At 44.2% G+C, this 15,938-nt stretch overlaps 1 protein-coding gene and 1 long non-coding RNA gene across 5 annotated transcripts in view; one reads left to right on the top strand and one right to left on the bottom strand.

The window, feature by feature from the left end:
- Window positions 1-13,056, bottom strand: part of esrrb (estrogen-related receptor beta) — a 98,661-nt gene extending 85,605 nt beyond the window's left edge. For all 4 annotated transcript variants that reach the window (XM_047345765.1, XM_047345764.1, XM_047345763.1 and 1 more), the window contains exons 1-3: window positions 12,993-13,056; window positions 10,796-10,983; window positions 9,746-9,822 (exon numbers count right to left, since the gene is read on the bottom strand). The gene's annotated coding sequence lies outside the window, so the exon portion shown is untranslated. The remainder of the gene's footprint in view (window positions 1-9,745; window positions 9,823-10,795; window positions 10,984-12,992) is intronic.
- On the top strand, window positions 11,729-15,531 carry LOC124855729. Its single transcript, XR_007035132.1, has 3 exons — window positions 11,729-11,842; window positions 12,209-12,268; window positions 15,119-15,531. It is a non-coding gene; the product is annotated as an uncharacterized LOC124855729 (long non-coding RNA).
- The last annotated feature ends 407 nt before the right edge of the window (window positions 15,532-15,938 follow it).

Genomic DNA, 15,938 nt, shown 5'->3' with positions numbered 1-15,938 from the left:
CCCCTAATAAAGGGTCCCTGACTCCGTACTCCTGGAGCACCCCCCACAGGGCACCACGAGGGACACAGTCAAATGCTTTCTCCAGGTCCACAAAACACATGTGGACCGTTTGGGCAAACTCCCATCAACCCTCAAGTACCCTGTAGAGAGTGTAGAGCTGGTGGTATCATATATTAAGTTGTGTTAATTGGATTAGTACAGTCATATGAAAAGGCTTGGGCACCCCTAATAATTTTAATTATTTTTATTTTTAAATCTTTGCCTGTTTGGATCAGCTATTTCAGTTTGATATATCAAATAACTGATGAACACAGTAATATTTCAGTAGTGAAATGAGGTTTATTGGACTAACAGAAAATGTGCAATATGCATGAAAACAAAAGTTGACAGGTGCATACATTTGGGCACCCTTGTCATTGAACCCAGTCATGATAAAACGTACTTGAGGTGGCAAATTTCAAGTTGTTCTCCTCTTTGCATAATTCTGAAAAGTGGCAACATGGGCGCCTCCAAACAATTCTTAAATGACCTGAAAACAAATATTGTTCAACATTATGATTTAGAAGGACACAAAATGTTATCTCAGAGATTTTGGCTGTCAATATTCACTGTGAGGAACATTGTACGAAAATGGAAGACCACAGGCTCAGTTTTTGTTAAGGCCACGAGTGGAAGGCCAAGAACAATATCAGAGAGGCAGAGAAAAAGGATGGTGAGAACAGTCAAAGACAACCCACAGACCATCACAAAAGACTTACAACATCATCTTGCTGCAGATGGTGTCACTGTGCATCGTTCAACAATTCCGGGCACTTTGCACATGGAGAAGCTATGCGGGAGAGTGATCCAGCAAAAGCCTTTTCTGCACACAACTTGGACATTTAGACATTTAGACAAGCCACCTTCTTTTTGGAATAAGGTGCTGTGGAATGGTGAAACAAAGATTGACCTGGTTGGTCATAACAAAGGGTGTTATGCATGGCAGCGAAAGAACACAGGATTCCAAGAAAAACACCTGCTGCCCACTGTAAAGTTTTGTGGAGTTTCCATCATGCTTTGGGGCTGTGTGGCCACTGACAGAACAGGGAATCTTGTTAAAGTTGAGGGTCACTTGGATTCCGCTCAATATCAGCAGATTCTTGAGAATGATGTTCAAGAATCAGTCACAAAGTTGAAGTCTCGCCGGGGATGGATATTCAACAAGACAACGGCCTAAAACACTGCCCGAAATTTACTCATACAGAGGAACAAGTACAATGTTCTGCAATGGCCATCCCAGTCCCCAGACCTGAATATCATTGAACATCTGTGGGATGATTTAAAGCGGGCTGTCCATGCTCGTTGACCATCAAACCTAACTGAACTGGAGATGTTTTGTATGGAGGAATGGTCCAAAATACCTTTATCCAGGATCCAGACATTCATTAGAAGCTATAGAAAGCATCAAGAGGATGTTATTTTGCAAAAAGAGGATCTATTAAATTTATTTGTGTTGGGGTGCCCAAATCTATGCACCTGTCAAATTTTGCTTTAATGAAAATTGCACATTTTCTGTTGATCCAATAAACCTAATTTCACTACTGAAATATTACTGTGTCCATCAGTTATTTGATATCGTTCGTTCGTCGTCTTCCGCTTATCCAGGACCGGGTCGCGGGGGCAGCAGACTCAGCAGAGACGCCCAGACGTCCCTCTCTCCAGACACCTCCGCTCCTCCAGGGGGAGCCCAAGGCGTTCCCAGGCCAGCCGAGGGACATAGTCCCTCCAGCGTGTCCTGGGCCGTCCCCTGGGCCTCCTCCCGGTGGGACGTGCCTGGAACACCTCCCGAGGAAGGCGTCCAGGAGGCATCCGGTATAGATTCCCGAGCCACCTCAACTGGCTCCTCTCAATGTGGAGGAGCAGCGGCTCTACTCCGAGCTCCTCCCGAATGGCCGAGCTCCTCACCCTATCTCTAAGGGAGTGCCCGGCCACCCTATGGAGGAAGCTCATTTCAGCCGCTTGTATCCGTGATCTCGTTCTTTCGGTCATGACCCAAAGTTCATGGCCATAGGTGAGGGTAGGAACGTAGACCGACCAGTAAATTGAGAGCTTTGCTTTTCAGCTCAGCTCTCTCTTCACCACAATGGACCGGCACAGCGCCCCCATTACTGTGGCAGCCGCACTGATCCGTCTGTCGATCTCCTGCTCCATTCTTCCCTCACTCGTGAACAAGACCCCGAGATACTTAAACTCCTCCACTTGAGGCAGGAACTCCCCTCCAACCTGAAGAGGACAAGCCACCCTTTTCCTGTCGAGTACCATGGCCTCGGACATGGAGGAGCTGATCCTCATCCCAGCCGATTCACACTCGGTTGCGAACCGCCACAGCGCATGCTGTAGGTCTTGGCTAGAGGGGGCCAGCAGGACCACGTCATCCGCAAAAAGAAGACACGAAATCCACTGGTCCCCAAACCAGACCCCCTCCGGCCCTTGGCTGCGTCTAGAAATCCTGTCCATAAAAGTTATGAACAGGACCGGCGACAAAGGGCAGCCCTGCCGGAGTCCAACATGCACTGGGAACAGGTCCGACTTAGTGCCGGCAATGCGGACCAAACTCCTGCTCCGCTCGTACAGGGACCGGATGGCCCCTAATAAAGGGCCCCCGATTCCATACTCCTGGAGCACCCCCCACAGGGCATCACGAGTGACACAGTCGAATGCCTTCTCCAGGTCCACAAAACACATGTTGGGCAAACTCCCATGAACCCTCGAGCACCCTGTAGAGGGTATAGAGCTGGTCCAGCGTTCCACGGCTGGGACAAAAACCACACTGCTCCTCCTGAAGCCGAGGTTCGACTATCGGTCGGACTCTCCTCTCCAATACCCTGGCGTAGGCCTTACCAGGGAGGCTGAGGAGTGTGATCCCCCTGTAGTTGGAACACACCCTCCGGTCTCCCTTCTTATAAAGGGGGACCACCACCCCAGTCTGCCAGTCCAGAGGCACTGTCCCCGACCGCCACGCAATGTTGAAGAGGCGTGTCAACCATGACAGCCCTACAACATCCAGAGACTTGAGGTACTCAGGGCGGATATCATCCACCCCCGAAGCCTTGCCACCGCGGAGCTTTTTAACCACCTCGGTGACTTCAGCCTGGGTGATGAAAGAGTCCAACCCCGAGTCCCCAGCCTCTGTTTCCACCACAGAATGCGTGATGGCAGGATTGAGGAGATCCTCGAAGTACTCCTTCCACCGCCCGATAATGTCCTCAGTCGAGGACAGCAGTCTCCCGCCTCCACTATAAACAGTGTTGGCAAAGCACTGCTTCCCCCTCCTGAGGTGCCGGACGGTTTGCCAGAATCGCTTCGAGGCCAACCGGTAGTCCTTCTCCATGGCCTCACCGAACTCTTCCCAGGCCCGAGTTTTTGCCTCTGCCACAGCCCGGGCCGCAGCACGCTTGGCCTCACGGTACCCGTCAGCCGCCTCAGGAGTCCCACAAGCCAACCACAGCCGATAGGACTCCTTCTTCAGCTTAACAGCATCCCTTACTGCCGGTGTCCACCACCAGGTTCTGGGATTGCCGCCACGACAGGCACCGCAGACCTTACGGCCGCAGCTATGGGCAGCAGCATCGACAATAGATGCAGAGAACATGGTCCACTCGGACTCTATGTCTCCAACATCCCCCGGGATCTGGTCGAAGCTCTCCCGGAGGTGGGAGTTGAATACATCCCTGGCCGAGGGCTCCGCCAGGCGTTCCCAGCAGACCCTCACTATGCGCTTGGGCCTGCCGAGTCTGTCCGGCTTTCTCCTCCTCCAGCGGATCCAACTCACCACCAGGTGATGATCAGTGGACAGCTCAGCCCCTCTCTTCACCCGAGTGTCCAAAACATGCGGCCGAAGGTCTGATGATACGACAACAAAGTCGATCATCGACCTCCTGCCTAGGGTGTCCTGGTGCCAAGTGCACTGATGGACACCCTTATGTTTGAACATGGTGTTCGTTATGGACAATCCGTGACCAGCACAGAAGTCCAATAACAAAACACCACTCGGATTCAGATCGGGGAGGCCATTCCTCCCGATCACGCCTCTCCAGGTGTCACTGTCGTTCCCCACGTGGGCGTTGAAGTCCCCCAGCAGAATAATGGAGTCCCCGGGAGGGGCACTATCCAGCGCCCCTGACAAGGACGCCAAGAAGGCAGGGTACTCTGCACTACCACTCGGCCCGTAGGCTGAAATGATAGTCAGAGACCTCTCCACAACCCGAAGGGCAGGGATACAACCCTCTCATCCACTGGGGTAAACCCCAACACGAGACGGCTGAGCTGGGGGGCAACAAGCAAACCCACACCAGCCTGCCGCCTCTCCCCGTGGGCCACTCCAGAGTAGAAGAGAGTCCAACCCCTCTCAAGGAGATGGGTTCCAGAGCCCACGCTGTGCGTGGAGGCGAGCCCGACTATTTCTAGTCGATATCTCTCGACCTCCCGCACAAGCTCAGACTCCTTCCCCCCCAGCGAGGTGACATTCCACGTCCCTAGAGCCAGCCTAAGCATCCGGGGATCGGGCCGTTGAGGTCTCCACCTTCGTCCGCCACCCAATCCTCTTTGCGCCGGTCCCTCACGGTTCCCCCTGCAGGTGGTGGGCCCACTGGGGGATGGCCTCGCGTCTCTTGTTCGGGCTTGGCCCGGCCGGGTCCCGCGAGGAGCAACCCGGCCACCAGGCGCTCTCCGACGAGTCCCGACCCCAGGCCTGGCTCCAGGGTGGGACCCCGGCTCCGCCGTACCGGGCGACGTCACGTGCCTCGATATTGTGTTCTTCATGAGGGGTTCTTGAACCATTCTTTGTCTGACCCATCACCTAGAACCTGTTTGCCATGGGAGACCCTACCAGGGGCATTTAGGCCCCAGACAACATAGCCTCTAGGATCATTTGAGCACTCAAACCCCTCCACCACGTTAAGGTGACGGTTCAAGGAGGGGAGTTATTTGATATATCAAACTGAAATAGCTGATCTAAACACCCAAAGGTTTGAAAATAAAAATAATTAAAATTATCAGGGGTGCCCGAACCTTTGCATATGACTATTTTTTCCACAACCTTATTTGTGTGAGTAAATAGAAGGACAAGAACATTTACATATGAAACTTAAAATGTGGAATGCCATAAAATGTGGTCAGTCATTTGACTGAAAGAACAACATTTCCACTATAATCCTTTCTCATCAACCCAACAAAAAGCTATTAAGTCACCTGAAAAAATGCACAATGTTTGTCCAAGAGTTTGATGGTCTGGAAATAACCCAGTGTGATCATTTAGCACTTTTATCTGCATCTAAATGTTAAACTTCTTGGTTAGGGCCCCCTCTGCACACAGGAGTGCTGGTTCGGCTCCATAAAGTACGCACGTGATAATAATAGCCTGGTTCACTATTAACTATTATCCACTTGTGTGTCCTTCCTGGCTGGCCACATGTGGAGCTTGAGCTAAGCGCAGGCCTTTGGGGCAGCCTGCGGCTGGTTTAGGGCCATGGTTTTTCAAAGCCCACACTGCCATCTGCTACATCAGTGTCCCTGTGCTCCTTCCTCAGGCTGACGTGGCTTCAGCTGGGACAGCGAATGCTAGTGAGGATCCTACATCCAGGTGTTACAACAGTATCATGCATATGGATACTGAGATTGCTGCAGAGCTGACACACAACTGACAAATGCCCATCCAGATAAAAATTGGTGTGTATAGGGGAGGAAAATGGATTTCTGTGTTCCTATAATGGATACATCTCATTTGAGACTCTTTTGTGTAAGACAGTATAGATCAATGATATCAGTTGATGTTTATTGAAAAACTGCTGGAGTGGCATAACTTGGGCCAGCATTACTGCCCACCTTAAAGCCGCTCAACCTACCATGACTGGCTTCTAATGAGCGGTCCCTCCTCTCATCATCCAATCTCGAGTCCCTCCCTCCCATATTCATCAATTCTCATTAGCGAAAATCATCATGTGGAATACCAACTTTTGGCCAATATTCATCACTGTCAGCCCTCATCCATACCAGTGCAATGACAGAGGAGTGCCCGAGTAGCACTGACTTGGCTGTTTTATTCCCTAATCTCACCCCCTGAGCTCGCGGAGCAACTTTCTGCAGTGCACATTCCCTGACAGCAATTACCTTATGCAAAAAGAGTGGATGAGTTCAGTGAATGGCCTGAGTGTGAATAAGCCTCTGCTGAACTCTGACTGCAGGGATTCCAGGAGGAACAGCTTTCTTTCTCTGGACTGTACTTGTACATTTTTCCATTTTACCCTAATTCTGTTTGGTATTTCTTTAACAAGAAAAAAAAAACAGTATTTAAATAACAGGCATTTGAGTTTATTGCAAACATTTTTAGATGAATGAACTGCTGGAAATCATTGGAGGTATCTCCCAGTCTAGAATTTTTGTCCAATCTGAATTATTTAGAGTGGTGTATCTGGTGATGGAAAGTCTCAATTCAACATTTGTACCTTTCTGCAGAACTGCAAGGTACACACTACGTAACTTTGACCTTTGGCCTTTGTTTTTATGACGGCTGAAAGACTGAAGACCTTATTCCGACTTAACAACTGCGCCTGCTGAGAGATCACAGTTTAAATGATTTACCAAACCAGCCATAAAGAACCAAACACATTAAAGCCTCTCCAGGGAGACAATTTAAAGGGTAAACAAACGTACCAACTTTGGGTATTTGTAAAGCACCAATTTTTTGTTTGCCTACTGCAAATATGAGTAAGAAGGGGAGAAAGAAGAAGTAAACAACCATGGACAATAATTGGTTCATTGTTGCTTTTGTCTGTATCCCACAACTTCTTTTTCACTAGTTGTTAGAAAACGCATGCTTGATGTTGGGTGGCTAACTTTGGTGTAGATTTTGCCTAACTGGGCATTATGGGAGTTAAATCTGGCAACACATTTTGTAGTTTCCTCAGTCTAATAGACATTAAAACTAAATCATTTCACTGTTTCTGTAGCAGCTCTACCTCAATGTTGTAGCTTTAGGCCCTTTCAGATCATGGAACCCCTCATTACAGATCACTTTGTCCTTTGAAGTCATACAAATCGATCACGATAGAACAGACTCCTGGCTCCCTTTCTAAACCATTTTGGACATGGTTAATGTGACTCCTCATTTTTCTACCCGAACGAATAAAAAAATCTCAGCAGAGCAGCTGTTGTTCCAGCTTAAAACTCATCCTGGAAGGCTGTTGGAACTGGTTTTGTTCGTGGGAAGTCCTGACTTCTCACTTTAGATTCTCAACTGAATTGAATACCATAAAAACAAATCCTAAAGAAAGTCACTTAGTGATGCTAAGTTCATTGGTAAACTGCACACAAAAATTAGTCTGACGTAGCAAAGAATATGATGAAAACAAAACTTTATCGCAACTAATTCAAACAATTAGATCAGCCCTGGTTCTAACTCTGGCTTTATTCCGGTTTTTTGGTTGTTTCTCTGACTGTTTGAGTCACAAAACCTCAGCTGCTCAGCTGTAATCAGCAGTGAAGGAGTTGTCATGAGGCTGGAGTTGTTCATTGTTCATTTAGACTCATTGTATAATACAACAAAGCCAGGTTATTAATTTCAGGGTTTTACATATACTGTAGATTTATATTTACACTGAACATTATGGATTGTTTTAAATGTTGTGTTATTTTACTCCAAATCAGCAAAAATAAGATAATTGCACGTTCGTTTAATTTAATCTCCTTAAGTACAGTAAAGGCCTCAGGTGGAAGAATATGTCAACAAAACAATTTCAATTACAGTCAACAAATCAAGCCCTAAAAGGAAGAGTGGCAAAAAAGCAGCTGCTGAAAGAAACTCATAAAGTCCAAACACGTAGAAAAGGTTCTCTCGCCAGATTAAACAGAAATTTAAACTTTCTGGCATACATGAAAAATGTGGAATAGAACACAGTGCACATCACTCTGAGGACACATCCTCACAGTGAAAGATGATGGTGGCAGCATCATGCTGTGGGCATGCTTTTCTTCAGCAGGAACAGGGAAAGTAGTCATAATTGTTAAGAAGCTGAATAGAGCGCAATACAAAACAATCCTGGTGGAAAACTTGTTAGAAGGTGCAAAAGATTTCAGACTGGTATAGATAGGGCAAAATGGTTTAGATGAAATTGTGTTACTGTGTTAAAATGGGTCACTCAAAGTCCAGACCTAAACCCAACAGAAAATCCGTAGCAAACATGAAAATTAACAGTTGCAGACAGTCTCCATCCAAACTGACTGAACTGGGCTGAATACAAATGCAAATCATTCTTTTCAGATATTTATTTGCAAAAATATTGAAAACCATGTATCCTCAGGTTAACAATAATGCACTACTTGGTCCTGGTCCATCACATAAAAACCCACAAAAATGTGTTAATGGTTGTAATGTGAACATTGGAAAAGGTTCAATGTGTATGGAAACCTCTGCATGGCACTGTGAATGCCTTAACAGGTAAACCGATTGCTTGTTTCATCCCAGCGATTTCCAGGTGGAAATGTGCTGTACTCTCTGCAGGTTTTTGGTAGACCTCTCCTACCAACTGTGTCAATGTAAATTTTGGAGGTTTAGCCACTATATGAACAACCACTTTCAGCAGCAATGTGTGTTCCCCTCCTGTAAGAATAGCTTGTGTGTGTCATTCTCATAATGGTGCCAGGATCAATTGATTCATTCCCATTTTAGCTTCTCTACCCTTTTGCCCATCCACGCCTGAAAATAGGACAGCTTGCAAAACCCAGCCACCATGTCAGCTAATCACAGCTCCTCCGCGCCCCATCATTGGCCCACTGACTGCTTGCCCAGCACAGTTGGAGATTCTACCCTGAGGTCAGCGAGTAGGCCCGCTTGTCTCAGTCCAAGCTCCCCTCCTACTACGTGGATCAGAGGAAAGCCTTTCTTTGCTGAGAAAATCAGATCACACTGCCAGAAGGGTTGTGGAGGTGGGGTGCTATGTTGGAAGACCTTCATACCAAACTGCAAGATAACATTTGCATCAACCAAGCGGTACTATAATAAATCTGATAATTGTTTTATGCTTTGATATAACATATATTTCTAATTTTACCACAATTATTGTCACTGAGTGTGGCAAAAGCCTACTTTTATACTCTGCAAAAAGCCAACATGCTTTGCAGTCTAAACAAGTCCTAATCCTTGACTTAGACTGGATGGATGGATGGATGGATGGATGGATGGATGGATGGATGGATGGATGGATGGATGGATGGATGGATGGATGGATAGGTTTCAGATTTTCTTGGAAACCTTGGAGGGCAGCATATGATGGTATGTTGGCCTTAGGCAGTGTCTCTGTGGTTGAGGCATTGGTCGCTGCTTAGCCAGCGACAACATAAATAAACAACATTCCTCCTCTAGGGCAGCATTTAAAGAATATTTTCCTGAATTTAAAGTGTTACCAGAAGAGAACTTGAACTTATGTCATTGTGTGAGCATTAACAATAAGTATAAATGCCCTTTTAACATGGAAGCATTAGAGAGAAAAAACAGCTGAAAATATGAAAATAGACCAAAATGTGGGTTCAGGGATAATTATTTAGGTAGTTGCATAAATGTTTCCCCTTTTGATCTGTGGATAAAAACAAAACAGTCCCCTCGTGGTGTAGCGGGGTAAGCCTGCATTTTTGATACAATTGAACCAAGTTGAAATCCCAGGAAGGGATTCCAGGGTAAAGACCTTTCAATCTGTGTGCAAATTTTACTCACTTGTTGTCACAACCCCTGCATAAGGGAGTAGCTGAAAGGACTCATCATTGTCAAGACATGTCTGCGATTCATTCAGGCTGCAAGAGAGAGCAGAGGGTAACAAGAAGGCTAAACATAATACTGTAAGGTTGCTCGATTTATCTTTTTGAGGTTTTAGTCTCGGCCTGACATTGACCTTGTTGGTTTTGGAAATGTTGGAAGCCTTTTGGAAATTTCGGATTTAAGGTAAGCATCTATGTTTATATGTGAATGTATAAACAGAAACAACTCTTTTTATGATGTTAGCTGAGTTGATGTTGCTAATTGCTAATGTACATGCTAAAATATATTAAAACTTTATTATAATTTTGTCTTTGTTTTAAACCAATAGCAATACCCTGTTTTACAGTGACTACTATTACACACAACGGTGTGATTAGTTGCCTTCTAATAATACAAATAATTAATGATTATATATGGCAAGATGGCTAAAAGTATTTTTTCAATGCTGTTTCTATATTTTCTGATTTTGTAAGCCAAATAGCAATTGGCCCTATGTGGAATGGAAATGTCGAATGTTAATGAAAACCAGAATTTGCGAATCGGCCACAAAACTTTGATTTGTGCAGATCAAAGAAAAGTCATTTTAGAAAATATGTAAAAACTTTTTCTATTTTTATTATACTAATTTGCATATGAATCTAAGCTGCAAATATGAAAAAAAGCATAAAGATATTAAAATGATTTATGACATAACCTTAGACATAAAAATCAAGTGGTTTTGTTTAAAGAAAAAAAGGTTTAAAGTATATATATCTTTTTTTTTAATAAAACAAAAATCGGCTATATGAAGGTATATGTGGAGTGTATTAAAGATGTATTGAATAGAAAGAAAATGAATAAGTTCATCAATGTTAACCATGACATCTTTCATAAATTTAAACTTAGAGACTAGACTGCAAAACTAATGCCTGTATGTTTACTTAACACTTTTACATACATTTATAAAATAAAGATGTGCACTTAAGTGAGAGAAATGCACCACACCAGTGGAATAAATCATCAACACACCTGACCTAAGTCCTTCATCTCCAGAAATAAAGAGAACCTGGACTTTTTTCTGGGCTTGATAAATGGATAGCGGAGTATCCCTGAGGGAACAGTGATTAAACAGGAAGTATGGAGAGTCACTGAGGAGAAGACCAGGAGCTGGCTGACCCCTGTTTCTCAGCTGCTGACTGATCTGCTGCTACGGAGACCTGAGGAGAGGAGGGAAAGAATGAAAGGAAGCCATAGATTATCAATAAAGTCAATATGGCATTGGGTTACATATGCCCTCTGACCGAAGCAGTGTTACTCGCTCTGATATTGTTATTGTGATATTGACATTCATGAATTTAGGAGAATTAGCTGAAGGTGAAACAATTTTATACATTGCACAGTGATGTGAGTTGGTAGGAATTATTATCATGTGTAATTTCTGTTTAATTTCTCTCATTTCAAACACTTGTTTCATAAATTCAGCAATAAGCATATTAAACATGTGTGTCATTTAATTCTCACATTAGTACGCAAATTATTTAAAGTATCTTTCATGCAGTTTATCAGAGCATTGCCTCTTTATTCTTAATTAAAATTCCAGTCATCAACAGCAAAAACCTTGTTTCAACATATACCATATCATATGCAGCCAAGCCTTTGAGCTGAAACCGGCCTCAGACCCGCTGCTTTAATTCTGCTCCAGCATTCAATGTTTAATTTTTAGCCCTGGCTGCCCACTGGGATTTTAACCCTTTCTGCTGTCTCATTTTAATCGGATGCTTTTTTGTTAAATGTTTAACTTAAATTGGGAGCCTCATAAATATTCCAAATCACTCGTCGTGTGTTTGATGAGGAAATGAGCTTTTTACCCGCCGCGATTCCCCAGGCGAGAGGAGAGGGAAAGGGGGGAGTGGTTGAAAAAAAAAAAGAGTCTACGACTTAACTCTTGGAACTAGTTCTGCTCGGGACTCTGATAGCTTACATTAGCAAGCGGCAAATTGTTTTAACAATGTGAGGGCCGCCTTTGTGTCGAGATAATGATGATATCTCTTTTCTGCGGCGCTACATGCTACTAAGGTAATCAGAAAGGTCTCTGCTGTCATCAATGCCTTAAAGCGCCTTTCATGGCCTGAAGGGACAACAGCTTGAGCTGCATACAAATCTCATCGCTCTATAATAGACCTACACTTTAGCATGATGATCCCAGGTCATGTTGTATTTCGGTTTGATATCTTTTGTAGTGAATAAGACGGAGATATATTTTGATCATTTCTTAGGAGTGACGTTAACAGCTCTGTGTTTGTGCATATATCTTAAAGGCCTCAGTAAAGGTTGAGTAACTCTGATCTTTAAGGTAGTCAGACATCTCTGGCTGGTTTCAGAGTCCATTTTTCTGACTGTCTTTCCTTCCCTTGGCTCTCTGGTCATTAATCTCCCACACAGGTGCTGAGGACTCCTGACCCTCTGCTCCACTTCTTCCATTAGCAGCATGACAGCTCCACGGTGAGGTTCATATACCCGACAGTATTTCCATCCCTTTTCTCCCTTGCTACCTAAACTGCTTTGGGAACTAAAAACCCAGTGTGTCCCCTTTGCTCGTCTAAAGTTCAGAAACACTTGCTTAAGTCCAGCTTTTTCAGCTACAGTGCCTTGCAAGACTATTGTTACAAATGTTTTCACATTGTGTCACCAAACCCTACAGTGGCCGACAGGTGCAAAGTGGCAGCAAACCGCTAAATGTCCTGTAAACACATAAATGATGCAAACTCCAAAACACAAAAACCAAATGCAACAGAAAAACACTGCGAAAGAAAATTTGTGCATTCATAGCAAATAAAGAGAATCAAAAACCTACAACCAACAAAACAAAAAAATGCAAAGGACAAAATGCAGCAACTAGAAAAAACAACAGCAAGTTAGGAAAAGCTGCAAACTTTCTCCATAAAACTGAAGTGCCACTAAGCTGCACTATATGTGGTTTTCTTCCACACATAGTGTTTTGCATGTAGGCCAAGGGGATTAATATCATCTGACCAAAGTACCTTCTTTCATTTTTGCCACTTAGCCTGTGGTAAGCTTTAAACAGGACTTCTTTCAACAGTGGCTTGCTGTTCTTCCATAAAGCATTTGTGGATTGAACCACGAATAATGTCCTGTTGACAGATTGTACCACCCTGTCATACCTGCTTGTGTTTTGAGTTCTTGAGTTTGTGTTTTGTTATTTTACCTGGTCTAGTCCTTTGTTTTCTGTCTCCCTGCACCCCAAGCTCACACCTGTTCTTTGTTTTCCCCTAATTGTCTGGTCACGTGTGTCATTGGTTCCCCCTGCTGTCCAGTTTTGTGTTTAAGCCCATTTGTTTCCTTTGTTCCCCGCTGGTTCCTTATGTGTTGTTTGTGTTTGTGTGCTCGCCTGGTACCCTGTCCATGTCCAGCCATGAGCAATAAAGTGTCGTCTTACCTGCAAACTTCGAGCTTCAGGAGTTCTTCCTCGCATATTGGTCCAACAGAAACCCACATTATGACAGAAGGAACCATCCAACGGGACCAAGTGGGAGGAATGGTGAGGGAATTCAAGAGGGGTGAGGTTCTGGCCAAATTATTTTTTCACCTGGTGACCTCTCCCAGCTCACCATGGAGAAGGCTGGAAATAGCTGGCAGCCTCCAAGACTGGCTCGAGGTGAGGAGGGATTTTTTTCCTGATCGTCGGATTCACCACGCCATTGAGGCGCTTCTATGAGGAGATCTCCTGCTCCCTCCTCCACCTTTCTCTTCACCGAAGCTCGACACGGTTTTCCGGCTCATGGCTTCGCTCCTGATCAGCCATCGCCGCTGCTCCGGACTCATAATCCTGTTCCTGGTCCAGTTCCGGAGGGGTTCTTGGATGAACTGCCTCCACACCCCGATCCTGTTCCTGGTCCTGTTCCAGAGGTGTCCCAAGCCAAGCCGCCCTCACACTCTGTTCCTGTCCGTGAGGGACTCGTGGATGGACTGCCTCCACTTCCTGTTCCTGTCCCTGAGGGGTGCGAGGACGCACCCTCTCCGCCTGCTGTGTTTTGCTGAAGGTCTCCATGGCCTCGCCGAAGGTCCCAGCTGTCTCCACACTGCGCCTCTGAGCTCCACCGTGGGTTCTCCTGGTCCCGCTGCCGGCCGTCAGATCATCGGCTCCTACATCTCCGGCCTGCTGATCGCCTGCCCCTACGTTGCTGGCACGCTGATCGTTGGATCGGCCGGGGACAGCAACCGGTCCGGCCGCCTGAACTCTGGGCCTGCCAGTGACGGCCTCTGGGCGTCTTTGACAGGAACTCAAAAGTTTTCTTTTTTTGTAATAAAAAAAATGTGAATAATTTTACACAAATTTCCTGCCTTGATTTAAAAGAAAGATAAATATGTAATTTCAAGTTATTATTTTATCACCGATATAATTAGGCACACAACTAACCGTATCTAAACCGTAGCTGGGGTTTATGTTTAGTGATTGTTATAAATTAAATCTTAAAAGAAGTTTCTTCCATCATTGGCATTAGAAAATAGAAATTATTTTAAAAATCCTGGGAAAAAAATTGTCATTTTAAACAGTGCATGCAAGCATCTTGTTTCAGCTGTATGTATGTTTAACGCTCATTTTTAATCATACCTCCCAGGAAACGCTGAGAAACTCTGGCCTTTGAGTAATTAGATAAACTAAATAACTTAAGCTGTAAAATAAATCTCACAATCTACAAGCTGTCAAAACATCTACTGCTGAAAAAGTGCAAAAGTTGTGGGAAGAATGGAACATTTATATTAAACCTTTGTTTCTATGTGTCCTGCATTGCAAGAGAAAATCTGAATATTTGAAATGGACACAGTATCTGGTGTTGGATGTAAAACTGTCAATAAAATGAGCTTTCTGTGATGCTTTGATGTTTTATGATTAACTAGCTAAATACATGATAAGTTTGGGTAGCAGTAAAAGCAGAAGTACTGTGAGATGAGTTACCCTACTCCACAAAGGTCCATCGCAACACATTTCTCAACTGAGGAGAATTTAAGAATCAAATGTAATAAAATAGAATAAACTCTTTCTTTTTTATCTAAAAAAGACCATTACATGATAACAAATCATTGCATCTTTTCATCATCATTCAATCTCTGGATATGTTCTGCCTAGAGTTGTAAACCTGTGCCATTTTCTAAAGTTGAAAATTTTCAACTGTTGCAATTTGAGTTGCGGAGCAGATGAAACAGTTGGACCATCATTAATTTAACTATGGAAATTTACACATTCTCCCATTACACACAGAAACAACCCAGCATTAAGACGCCAGGGTGATGGTTTAATAAACACAGCATCTCTGTGCTTTTTTCTCACAGGCCTGCCATACGCACATGGGCCCAAGGCAAAGGAGAAGACAAATGTCAGTCGGGAGGATGGGGAAAGGTTACAGGGAAGCCAAGAGCCCAGTGCTGTTAATTTGCTCCCTGGGGTTCAAGGAGTGGTTCAGCAAACTCTGGAGATCTTTCCAAACTACCAAATCCTGAAGCTGCATGTTGTCGTCTATAAAGAAGAACCTGAAAAACAGTCGTGTTTGTGTCATGTATATGAAGAATCTGGATAGAAACAAAATCATCTAGAATATTTTCTTTAGTAATTTTGAAAAAATATGTAGTAAGCACAAACACCCCAGACCTGGCCAATAATTTTCTTTAACTTATGAATAAATCAATGAATCATGATTAGTCATAACTTTAAATACTGATTAATGTGTTTGAAGCCTTGAATGTAAAACTGCATCAGCCTGGACATAGTTTTATCCACAAGCATAGTTTCTTTATATTCTCAGCCTCTTGTGAGTCTAAAGAATGTTAGCTGTCTAAGACAACATGGCTGAAATGTTTCCCAAATCTTCTTCTGATTGACCTATAAGGCCCAAATGGGCCCTCTGCCAATTTGCTGTACTTTTTTGCGATAAATATTTGGTTCACATCATAGGCTTGAAAACGTTTGTCAAATTTTTTGTGTATAGTTCTTGAAAGGTTTTGTTTTTGTAATCCTCCATACCTCTAAGATAGTCAGTCTTACTCAGTTACTTTCAGGTCACTAAGCTTTTTCTAAGGCCGTGGGTTTCCAGTAAACTACAGTGAAAGATATTACGCACTAAGGAAACATGGAACAGTGGTTAACTTGTGGATG

The sequence above is a fragment of the Girardinichthys multiradiatus genome, chromosome 19 (genome assembly GCF_021462225.1).
Source record: "Girardinichthys multiradiatus isolate DD_20200921_A chromosome 19, DD_fGirMul_XY1, whole genome shotgun sequence".
Lineage (NCBI taxonomy): Eukaryota > Metazoa > Chordata > Actinopteri > Cyprinodontiformes > Goodeidae > Girardinichthys > Girardinichthys multiradiatus.
The sequence above is the reverse complement of the archived record's forward strand: the minus strand, read 5'-3'. Positions and strand labels throughout refer to the sequence as shown.